This window comes from Lathyrus oleraceus, chromosome 2, assembly GCF_024323335.1.
Source record: "Lathyrus oleraceus cultivar Zhongwan6 chromosome 2, CAAS_Psat_ZW6_1.0, whole genome shotgun sequence".
NCBI lineage: Eukaryota > Viridiplantae > Streptophyta > Magnoliopsida > Fabales > Fabaceae > Lathyrus > Lathyrus oleraceus.
In genome coordinates, this window is record NC_066580.1 from 147,754,971 (window position 1) to 147,766,398 (window position 11,428).

Consider the following 11,428-nt stretch of genomic DNA (forward strand, 5'->3'; position numbering starts at 1 on the left):
ATCAATTGATAAAAACCTATGGTGTACCGTCACCAAAGGACCATTTATTCCTAAGGGGGATGATGACATTGTTAAACATCCTAAGGATTAGACGGATTATGAGACCAAAAAGTCCTCATATGATTTGAAAGCGAGCAACATACTTATCTCTGCTTTAAGCATGAAAGTATTCTACTCAATTTCATATCATACGAGTGCTAAAGATATGTGGGAAGCTCTCCAAACTCTCTATGAGAGAATATATAACGTCAACAATTCTAAAATCAATATGTTTACAGAGGAGTTCGAACTATTTTGTATGGAACCCATAGAATTCATCGATTCCATGCAATTTAGATTCCTCCAATTAATCAACAAACTAAGCAAATTGGATAAAACCTTTTCTAAAAAAGATTATACTAATAAAATATTGAGATCAATGCGCTGGGAGTGGTAACCAAAGGTTACCGCTATAAAAAAGTTTAACGATCTTAGTACTTTGAGCATTACATAACTGTTTAGAAAGTTAGTTGAGCATGTAAATGAACTGAAACGACCCGCTGATAGAGAAGTAAAATCGAAGACGAAAGAGAAAGGTAAAGAATAGAAACATGATCTTTCTTCGAAAGCTTATTCATCTAAAGGAAATAAGTCAAAGGAAGAAAGTGACAACTCTGACAAAGAAGCTTCTAAACAAGAGGATATGAATTTATTCGTCAGATACTACAATATATATTTAAAAAGAAACAAGCTCAAAAACATACCGACAAAAGACTAGTAAATTTCAGAAATACTCATTTACCTAAGAAAGAACACAAGAAAAAGGATGACGATATTACGTGTTACGAGTGCAGAAAATTGGTACATATTAGAACCACTTGTCAAAGTCTCACCAAACATCATAAAAAGAAAGATAAAGAATTCTACAAGATGAAAGGAAAAGCTCTAAAGATCGTATAACTTATATCGCGTGTGAAAAAGAGGATGAGAGACCCTTCTCTAATTCTTGCTCAAATTTAAATGATGAGTGTGTCAACTTATGTTTGATGGTACATAAGAAAGGTGAAATTTGAAAGGTATATACTTCTGATTCTAATAATGAATATTCATATAATAAACCGTTGAAAGATTTCAATGATATGTATGCAGATTCCATAAATGCTTTTAAGAAGATTTCTCTAGAAAAAGAAATGATTTTAAAAATTGAAGAGGAGATAAATAATATTAATTGCGCTTTGGATACTCTTAGGGAAGCACATACATCTCTAGTTGATGAGCGTTATAATATTTATGATACTTTAGTTAAAAAGATAGAAATAATGGAACATGTTACATGCCCAATTTTAAAACTTGAAATTAAAACTCTTAAAGGACAAATAACACATGTTACTTCACTATATTGTACTTGTTCTAACTCTTCTAGTGATAGAGGGATAATTTTAAGAATAACCCTCATGTCACTAAAAGAAATAGAAAACGTATTTCTTATAAAGCTATTTATCATTATTGTGGTAATAAGGGTAACATTAGGCTTTTTTTATCATATTAGGAACATTCAAGCTCCAAATGGTAAAATGACACGGATTACTAAGTGTACCTCAACTAACCCTAAAGGACCCCCTAGTTAGAGACCTAGATTTCCTATTTGATAGTCGCAGGAAAGTCTTACCTCCGCGAAAAGATTATGATTTCTAGATAGCGGATGTTCAAGACACATGACGAGAGATGCTTCCATGTTCATCAAGTTCGATGAGAAGGAAAGCGGTCACGTCACGTACGAGGACAATACGAAAGATAAATTTTTTGGTGAAGGTACTTTAGGAAATCCCTCCATAATTACCATTCAAAATATGCTTTTAGTCAAAGGTCTTAAACAAAACTTACTTAGTATTAGCCAATTATGTGACAAAGGGTATTCCATAGTTTTTGATACTCTTAGTTGTGTAATTGAGCATAAGGTAAGTAAGCAACTTGTATTTAAGGGTTATAGGATTGATAATGTCTATATGCTTGATCTAGATGACATTTCAATTCATGGAACTAAATATTTAGTGGCCAATACTAATGATTCTTGGTTATGACATAGACACTTAAATCGCATGCATTTCGACTTGTTAAATAAAATAACATCCAAGAATCTAGTGATTGGTAATCCTAAAATGAAAATTTTAAAAGACAAATTATTCAATTCTTTCCAAATAGGAAAGCAAACGAGAGTTCCGTTTAAATCAAAGAAGGTTGTTTCTGTTGGTGTAAGCCCTAGAGGCCAATACTTTTGGTACTTGTATCGAATTATTTATTAATAATAAAAGGCTTTTTCTTTATTATGTTTGTTTAATAAAGTCCATAGAATAGCTAGTCCGTTTAATGTATCAAGTATGACTTAATCATGAGATCACATTAAACATAAGGACACTATTCTTAAAGTATCCGTAGTCGAGGTTTATTGTGAAGTGAGATAACATTAAAGCATTAAGACTATTATGTATATAGACTGATGATCACATCTCATGGATCATGGATAAGGAGTTATCAAGTCTTAAACATAGGTATGAATATTAAGAGTAATATTTATACTGGATTGACCCGCTATGAGAATACTATATAAAATGTTATGCAAAGTGTCATAAGTTATTCTCATGGTGATAATGGTGTATACCACCCTTCGACCTGAAACCACTATGGACCCTAGATGTAGAGTCGAGTGCCTTATTGCTGATCAAACGTTGTCCGTAACTGGATGACCATAAAGACAGTTAATGGGTACTCCACGAAGTATGCTAAGGGACATGAGTGACCTAGATGGAATTTGCCCATCCTGCGTAACAGGATAAATGTCTATGGGCCCAATATTGAACTGGACAAGGATGACACGGTCTATGCCTTGTGTTCAATATAGACATAAGGGCAAAAGGGTAATTGTACACATAAGTATTATCACAAAAGGATTTGTCAAATCACATGGAATTTTTGTGTCTTGGGTAGTAGTGATGTGTTGCTAGATACCGCTCACTATTTATTATGTTAAATACGTGATTTAATATAATTACCAATGGCGCAAAAACCTACAGGGTCACACATAAAAGGACGGATTGATGAGAGATAGAGTAACTAAGGAATACCGTAATGTACGGTGCACTTAAGTGAATTGTAGAACATCGTAAGGTACGGTTTACTTAAGTAGAATACAAAATATGGTAAGGTACCACGCGCTTAAGTGATTTTGGCATATTATAAGATATGGGCCACATACACTTGAGTGGGCTTTTTTTAGCTTGCAGCCCACACAAGTGGTTCTATAAATAGAACCCTTATGTAGAAGCATTTATGCAGTTACAATTTCGTCTCTCTCTCTCTCTCTCACTCAAAGCCTTCATTCGTAGTAGCTAGCACTGAGATTGAAGGAATCCGTTGGTGTGGACTGGGTAGAGGCGTTGTCATCGTTCAACGTTCGTGATCGCTCCGTAGATCTGCATCAAAGGTTTCAATCGTCACAAGAGGTAACGATTATATCACTGATCATGCCCATTCGTAAGGATCACTAAAGGAGAAAATTTTAAATTTGACTGCATTTTGGATCGCTATTCTCCTTCAGTTTCTACATTAAAATCTCTCAGGCTTCTCCATCTAGTCTTGTTTGGCCCTTCACGAACAAGAAGTTCAGGAGGCAACTATTACGAATTTATAATTGTTGATGATTACTCTAGATTCACTTGTATATTTTAGCCTATAAGGATGAAACATTTGAGGCTTTCGTTGATTTTTCTAAGTTTGTCCAAGACGTTTTAATTTAAAAATTATCACACTCCGTAGTGATCATGGTGGTGAATTTGTTAACCATCAATTTCAAAACTTTTTCACCGAAAATTGGATTGCTCATAACTTTTCATGTCCGATAACTCCACAACAAAATAGTGTTGTTGAGCCTAAAAATCATGTTTTGGAAGAATTGGCCTGGACCGTGATTATTGAAATTAACTTACCTAAGTACTTTTGGACGGATGAGATTAATACCACATGCCATATCTTAAACAGGATGGTCATTCGACCCATCCTAGAGAAGACACCCTATGATTTACTTAAGGATAGAAAACTAAATATTTCTTATTTTTGCATTTTCTGCTGCAAATGTTTTATTTTAAACAACTGAAAGGACAATCTTGGTAGGTTCGATACTAAGTCTGATGAAGGGATATTCTTAGGGTACTCATCTACGAGTAAAGCTTATAAGGTTTACAATCATATAACTGCTTCAGTAGAAGAGTCCATTCATGTTGCTTTTGATGAGTCCTCACCCCAAAAAGACGGGGAAAAGTATTTATTATAATGTTTCAGGTGTAATAACAAAAAATTTGGTTAACAAAAAGGGTTCCAAAGAAGATCCTACTACTTCAACAAAGTATGAGAACATTAAGAAAGATAAATAGAAAAACTTACATGAGGATGAAAAATAAGGGATCTCGAACCAGCTGCCTCAATATTGGACAATCACAAAAGATCATCCATTAGATCAAATTCAGGGAGATATCATAAGAGATAGTTTACAAGCTTGAGGCCATGCGTATAGAATTATGGTGTGGACCTCAAATATGCTTATTGACAAAGATGAAAGAGGAGTGGATTTCAACATAATTATATATATATATATATATATATATATATATATATATATATATATATATATATATATATATATATATATATATATATATATATATATATATATATATATATATATATATATAATATATATATATATATATATAATATATATATATATATATAACCGGGTCCTTATTCTATTTAAGCGTGAGCAAACCATATATCATGTTTAGTGTGTACATGTGTGCTAGATATGAATCATCACCTAAGGAATCCCACTTTAAGATCCTAAAACATATTTTGAGGTTTCTTAACGGAATCTCCCATCACGGTCTTTGGTATAGTAAAGGTAGTGCTTGTACCTTATTAGGTTTTTCTGATTCCGGTTTCACGGGGTGCAAGTCAGATAGGAAAAGTACTAGTGGTACTTATCACTTATTTGGAAGCTATTTAGTTTCTTGACACAATAAGAAGTAGCATAACGTTGCTCTTTCTACTACCGAGACTGAATATGTAGCCGCTGGTAGTTGTTGTTCACAAGTCTTATGGATAAATCAACAATTGCTAGATTATGATTTAAAACTTAGTTGCGTTTTGATTAAGTGTGTTAGTACTAGTGCAATAAGCCTCACTGAGAATCTGGTACTTCATTCATGGACCAAAACTATTGAGATCCGACACCATTTTCTTAGAGATCATGTGGAAAAAGGAGATTTTGTTTTTGAATACATTGATACTAAAATCTAGCTTGCTGACGTTTTAACAAAACCATTTTCATCAGACCCCTTTCACAAGATTTGTAGGGATTTGAGAGTCTTAGACTTCTCGTGCTTTAAATAGAATGAGGATTTTGTTTAGTTTCACTTGTTATATATTTTGTTTTCACTAACAGTATTTTGTAGCAAATCATAGCTTTTACCAACTACATTGGTATGTCTCTATAACTCTTGTATCTAATTTTATATCATTGTATGTGTTTGTTCTAGAGTTGTGTATTGGTTTGCTTATTCCCTCCTTACCTTACTCATTCATCTCTGGCATATGTTTTGATTGTTCTTCTTTGAATTTTTTTTAAATGTGTGTTGCTAATTATGTGTATTCGAGCATTTGTATATATGTTCATGCATTATTTATGTTGATAATGCATTTCTTTACATAATAGTTTTGATCACTAAACTGTTTGATGTTAAATGTTGTATGTCTATTTGCATTTTGATGCCTGTGGCATGTCTATATTTGTGTTCTATATCCGATCTTTGTTGTTGTATCTTCTTCTTAGCTATTTAGCTCTTGCGCTCATTTGAAATTATTTGTTTGTGGTTGACTATTTGATTTCTAGACGCATTTCAGTCCATCTTTTTTTTTTATGTTGTTAAAGGGGGAGAATTATAATGTGAGTCTAAAATTGTTTTATGCGTTTTATGATGCGTGTGTGCGTGTGCGTGTGCGTGTGTGCGCGCGCGCCTTAGTATCTCGAGAGTTATTCTTATATATTTTATTAAACAGATCACTCAGACACATATTAAGCGCAAGACTAGACGATTTTTCACACTTCCTCTCTTGCAATAACTACTATAAGAAACCCCTTTTACCTCGGTTGGAAAATGGATTTTACCTCGGTTTTATAGGCGAGGTAACAAAGGGCGACATAAGAACTCATCACTTTTCTCCTCAGGTAAAGTTCCACCGAGAGAAAAATTGTACTGGTCATGAATTCGATCCACTACAACAATATTTTTTGGATTTTCAAAATTGCGCTACTTTTTACCTTGGTTAGAAATGATACCCGAGGGGTAAAGTCCTATTTATAAAATTTTAGTTTTAACTTATTCTTTTCGTTTTAATTTGCAAACCATCAAATTTGTTGGCAAATTCTAAATCTTCCTCCTCCTCATCATCGTCAACAACAACAAAAACAAAAACAAAATTAAGAGAATCCTTAAACATTAAATCTCAACAACAACAACAATAACAAAAAAAACAATAAACAACAATAACAACAACAATAACAACAATAAAAGCAATAGAATCTTTAAACATTAAATCTCAACAACAAAAACAACAACAAATAAACAAAATCAATAGAATCATTAAACATTAAATCTCAACAACAACAACAATAACAATAACAAAAAAAAATAATAAACAACAATAACAACAATAAAATCAATAGAATCTTTAAACATTAAATCTCAACAACAAAAACAACAACAAATAAACAAAATCAATAGAATCATTAAACATTAAATCTCAACAACAACAAAAATAAAATTAAATATTTACTTAATACAACAACAACTAACATTAATAATATACTTCAATGTTTTTCTAACTAACATTAAACATTTTTAACAAGAAATTATTATAGAAGAGATTACATTAATAAATCAATCTTGAAACATTTTGCTGCTCTTGCTTTCATTATCACTATTTTCATTATGTTAAGTTTATATTTCAGCATTTTGCATCTAAAATAAATAGTTGTGGCATTCACGTTCTGATTGACTAGTGAGAGTTTCACACTGATCACTAATGTTACATTAATAAAGATTCGTTACTTAATTTTTTTCATCAAATTGGTTATCTATAAATAAATAAAAACACTACTTTACCTCTCATTTTTCAGCTCAACCGAGGTAATAGGTCATAAAAAAATTAAAAAAAATTAAAAGGTGATAAAATGTAATTGTTGGGATTGAGATTTGAAGGCGTGTCCTTTAAATATTTTACCCTTTGGTTTCCAGCTCAATCGAGGTAATAAATCATAAAAAAATTAAAAAAAAAATTAAAAGGTGGTAAAACGTAGTTGTTGAGATTCGAATGTGTGTCCTCTAAATACTTTACCCATCGGTTTCCAGCTCAAACGAGGTAATATGTCATAAATTTTTAAAAGAAATTAAAAAATGCTAAAATTTAGTTATTGTAATTCGAATGCGTTTTCTATAAATACTTTACCCTTCGGTTACCAACTCAACCGAGTGAATATGTGGTATTTAAAAAGAACAATTAAAATGTATTACTAGTAATGAATACTTCGAAACTTCAAATCTCTTTGCTATATTCATTGATTACTTAGCATTTCAAGTGAAATTCAACTCTTTTAATTTATGATATTTGAGATAACTTGCCATATTGTATCATTAAAGTAACTTGACATTTGATCTCACAAAATAACATCTTGTTGTTTGACATAAAATATTGTCATCATTAAAATCAACAAAATCATATAAAGTACGCTGACTTGTTCCCGCAAACAAATATATTCACATTAAATAATATAATATTTAATTTAATATTTATTTTTAAGAAACAAGTTTACAATACTATTTTTTTTATATACAAATAGGTAACTTTATTAGTACACTGAGACATATTGATTCACTCCAATTCAAACATGCATATAAAGTGAAATTTAGCTACCTTCATGATCACGCTATCCCATTTGCATGATAACACTGGAATATTTTGATCTTTACATACTGGATTTACTTTTCTATATATGTAACTCATGAAAACAATGACCCATCATCTCTATAAGTTTAATTTTATTTAAAAACAAAAAAAAACTTCAAATAATTAAATAATAAAAAATTACTTGATACTCTCTCTCTTTCTTGCCCAACTACATGTCCTTTTTAGTTTTTACAAATTTCATTAATTATTTCTTTATAACTCTCATTGTCTTTGCTACTGTTATGCTCATGTATCAATAAAAAAATACCAGATTTAGAGTTTTCTGGCAAAAATCTACTTTTGAGCACTACCTAGGTCTAACCTAAGGTTGGTCTTCTTCTTACTTACTCAACTTCAACTTCCTTTCCTCTCTCTCTTCTATCATACAGTACATCCAAAATAAAATAGTTTCTTCTATCATGCATAGATCTTTTCTTTTTCAAGATATTTTATTTTTGTGGTCAATTATCTAAGATGTTGGATTTGTCTAATTCTCTTCATTCTCCTCTTGTTTTCAAAATTAGGGTTTCCTTTTCTTAGTGATCTATGAAACTATTTATATAGGAATCATCAACCTATAATTATAGATATATATCAGTTTTTATGAAGATGTTTTGTTCCTTAATTTTCAAGTGAAAACTTGCATGCTATTTCTTCTTTGTCTTGTTTAAAGCTTACCTTGTGAAAGTTTGAGCCAAGACATGTCACTTTTCTATATCACTACAACATAAATGATAATTTCTTCTTGTCTGATTTTCAGAAAAGAGTACAGAAACATATATGCATGGAGGTTTGATTCAGCACAAGTTAAATGATAATGGCAGGGAAAAAGAGTGAAGGAGGTTCCTACAGCACAACCATGCAAGGGTTGTTAAACATTTTCTCTGTGGTGGTTGGACTGAAGGGAGATCCTTCTTTCTTTCTATTGCCTCCAATTGTGTGAAATAGCTTTATGCATGTCTCAGCTTAATCTATAAACATGCTTTTAGCATAAAAAGGTACAAGTATACTGTAGCTGATGTTATATATATATATATATATATATATATATATATATATATTATATATATATATATATATATATATATATATAGAGAGAGAGAGAGAGAGAGAGAGAGAGAGAGAGAGAGAGAGAGAGAGAGAGAGAGAGAGAGAGAGAGAGAGAGAGAGAGAGAGAGAGAGAGAGAGAGAAGAGAGAGAGAGAGAGAGAGAGAGAGAGAGAGAAGAGGAGAGAGAGAGAGAGAGAGAGAGAGAAGAGAGAGAGAGAGAGAGAGAGAGAGAGAGAGAGAGAGAGAGAGAGAGAGAGAGAGAGAGAGAGAGAGAGAGAGAGAGAGAGAAGAGAGAGAGAGAAGAGAGAGAGAAGAGAGAGGAGAGAGAGGAGAGAGGAGGAGAGAGAGAGAGAGAGAGAGAGAGAGAGAGAGAGAGAGCTAGAGAGAGAAGAGAGAGAGAGAGAGACGTAATTAACTTCTAAAAGAAGATTGAAATTTTGTTATGGATTTCCAAAATGAAATTAGTTACAAAGTTGTTTAAATACACAAACTTAACATGCCACACAGGCAAAGCTAAAATTCTATACTAAGATGAAAATGAAATTAAATCTAACAACCACTTGATTATCATACTTTTATTGGAATTTGAATATTGCTTACGTCTCATAACAATCAACAATAAATCTGAGAAAGACTTAGCTCTGCGTTGTTAGACTGCTATTTTACTCGTCCATGTCTCGGTTGGTAAAACGTTTGATTAACCCTAAAATTGAATATATACTGATTTCGGCTGATATTTAAATTGATTTTAGGTGTAAACAAATGACCTTATGCATTGCATAGTCAAATAGTTGCAAGCCTGTGAGACAATGCGACGTAGACGTGCTACACTGCAGTTGAACAATGTTATCATTGCACCGTAAAAATAGAAAACAATGTCATAAACTCTATCTCGACTTATGAAGGAACAACAACTTGATATGATTGACTTTTTAAAGATCATATAGATCTTCCGAACCACCTTAATATTTCTTTGTAAATAAAGTGACTCAATCATTTACTAATCTTTAATTTTTTTATATTTACTATGAACATTCTTGAAAAATTATTCGTTTCTTCCTTTTTCGTTGTTTCCATTTTTTCAGTTGGCATTCTATAAAAGATTATGAATACGCCTTCCCATACGCCTTCCCAAAATCTTACCAAGAATGAGAAGTTTCTGCCTTCCAAAGGAATTCTTGCGCAATACATGATCTCCCCACTTTTCATCCATTCTCGTTTGATGCTCATGCCCATCCTTATTTATGGATCCCATTGATTCTCAAGTCCCACTTGGTTGTGAGTGGTTTTAACATTGAAGGAAAAACACATTTTAGAACATATCTGTAGCTGACTGCTGATTACTTGAACTGAATTCAAGAGTATCAATTGAGAGGGGTATATACAACATTGAAGGAAAAACCTTATTTTTTGGCCATAAAGTTTTAATTAGGTGTAACAAACAGACATGCCAACTTCATTTAGGCTAGTTCCACAAAATCCCGCAAAAATAAGGGTGGGGTAGGCTTAGTAGAGGGGGCGGGATAGAAACATTGACCCGCCCTGTAAAAAAATGGGACAGGAAGCGGAAAAAAAATCCATTTCCACCCATAGTTCTAATATGACGTTGGAAGGCTTTTCAAGCCATTCAAGTTTGTCTCAGGCCCAAAATAGCATTTTAATATTTTCTACAAATTTCTATTTTTTTTTTTGGATTAAACGCATATTAGATTTTTTTTTCTATTTTTTTTTGTTTTGGATTAGACGCCCATTAGAGTTTCTTTTTTCTATATTTAAACACTATTGGGAGTGGTTGTCAAGATTATCTTTGACTTAATAAAATTCAGTATTTTCTTTACCTGGTGGATTCCAGAGTTTATCTGACAAGTTTTACACTTGCAATCCTATGTTATCATTATAGGTTTAGAAGTTTCTAATCCTAGTGTTTTCGACTGCGTCATGTGGCATCATAGTCTATTTTCTCCTATTTCTTTTTGTAACTTAATCATCCATGGGAGATCAACTGATGACCAGAGCATATCTTGAGGGACTTATCACAGGTTTTACCACGACTCTAACTATTTTGATTGAACAAATGGAAAATTTAGTAAATCAGGTGAACAATGACAACAACAACAACAAAGGGATTAGCGAAGAGACAGGGGAGGAGAACATGTTAGGGTTCTGCGGGGTGAAAACAATCACCGTGTTGTTATTACTAAAAATTCGAGTTCTGAAGAAGAAGAACCATACAAGGAAAATGTTGTTGGTCATAGGAATCGACATAACCATGATTATTGAGTGAAGCAGATGATATTATATTATTCTATGGAATGATGGGAGTGAGGGAGTTTCTGGATTGTCAG